Source organism: Pteropus vampyrus, unplaced genomic scaffold (genome assembly GCF_000151845.1).
Source record: "Pteropus vampyrus isolate Shadow unplaced genomic scaffold, Pvam_2.0 Scaffold96, whole genome shotgun sequence".
NCBI lineage: Eukaryota > Metazoa > Chordata > Mammalia > Chiroptera > Pteropodidae > Pteropus > Pteropus vampyrus.
Window position 1 is genome coordinate 4722666 of NW_011888877.1, and position 1716 is coordinate 4724381.

General features: G+C 28.6%; 1 non-coding gene across 1 annotated transcript; it reads left to right on the plus strand.

Moving 5' to 3' along the window:
• Positions 1 to 1255: 1255 nt before the first annotated feature.
• LOC111742566 lies at positions 1256 to 1359 on the plus strand. The gene has a single exon (XR_002781371.1). It is a non-coding gene; the product is annotated as a U6 spliceosomal RNA (small nuclear RNA).
• The last annotated feature ends 357 nt before the right edge of the window (positions 1360 to 1716 follow it).

The window sequence follows — 1716 nt, forward strand, 5'->3', positions numbered from 1 at the left end:
GTCATTAGGTAGAGTATTTTATAAATGCTAATTAATTTAAGCTGGAAGATAATGCTATTTAAATCTCTTGTATCTTTACTGATTGTCTATTCATATATTTTAACAATTATTGAGAGAGGAGTGTTGAAGTCTACAACTATAATTTTGTCTATTTCTTTTTTTTACTTCTATCGGTGTTTGCTTCATGTATTTTAAAGCTCCATAAGCATTATTATGTCTTCTTGATGAATTAATCCCTTTATCAATATGATCCCTTAATCTGAGTCTCTTCCGTCTAATATTAATATAGCAAATTCCCTTTCCTCTGCCTTGTGCTTGTGTGGCATATATTACCTAATGTTTTACTTTTTTCTGTAAATTTTTTGATAATATTTTATTTTTAACCTGCACACATCTTTGTATTTAAAGTTGGTTTCTTGTAAACAGTATTTTTTAAATCTAATGTGACAATCTTAGTTTTTTATGGAGTATTTTTTTAAGTTGAGATATAATTGACATGTTCCACTGTACTAATTTTAGGTGTATAGCATAATGTTTTGATATATGTAATAACAGAATGTTTGGTTATTTATATTCAATCTAATTATCGATATAGTTGGGTTTAAATTTACCATTTTGGTATTGGTTTCCTAGTCTATTCTTTGTTCTCTTTTTTCTTTTGTTTCTTTATTCATTTGTAGTAATCTAATTGTTTTATGATTCCATTTTATCTCACTATTGGCTTACAGTGATACCTTCCTTTTTAAAGTTGTTTCAGTGGTTGGTCTAGGGTTTACAATATTTAACTGATCATAACTAATCACAATCTACCTTTAAATAATATTATGTCATTTCATGTGTCATGTAAGAACCTGACAACAGTATACTTCCATTTTCCTCCTCTCATACTTTGTAATTATTGTCAGACATTTTACTTCTACATGTGTTAAAAACTCCACACACTTTACTACGTTCACTTTAAATAGTCAAATATCTTTTAAAGAAATTAAATCAGAGAAAGAATGTTTTTGTGTTTACCCATAGATTTACCATTTCTGGTATTCTCTATTCCTTTGCGTGGATTTGAATTTCCATCTGTTGTTTTCCTTCTGCTCGAAGAGATTCTTTAACATGCTTGCAAGTTCTACTGGTCAGAAATATTTTTGTTTTTGTTTTACTGGGAAATTCCATCTTTCATCTTCATTTTTTTTTTCTTTTTCTGTACAGTATGATTACATTTTTAATATTGGAACATGTACTTTTAAAAATGCATAGAGTGCTCTCTCTGGCAGCACATGTACTAAGATTGGAAAGATAGAGAAGATTGGCATGGCCTCTGCACAAGGATGACACAGAAATTCAGAAGTGTTTCAATTGTTTTTGTACTTAATGAACTGAACTGTACCCTTAAAAATGGTTAACAGTAAATTTTATGTTGCATATGTTTAGCACAATAAAAAATGCATAGAAATAGATCTATAAATATACACACAAGTGTTACTTAAAAATGATTAATATAGTGCATCTTATATTATGTATTTTTACCACAATAAAAAATGCATAGAAATGGATCTAGAAATATACATGCAAAGCTGTTAACATTGGCCTACTCTTGGGAAGAGGAGTTTGGGGTGAAGGGTGACTTTTAGATTATTTTTCCTTCAATTTTTAAACATTTTATCTGAAAATTATTTCAAACATAGAAAGTTGCATGTGTAAGAGTATTACCAAAAATAT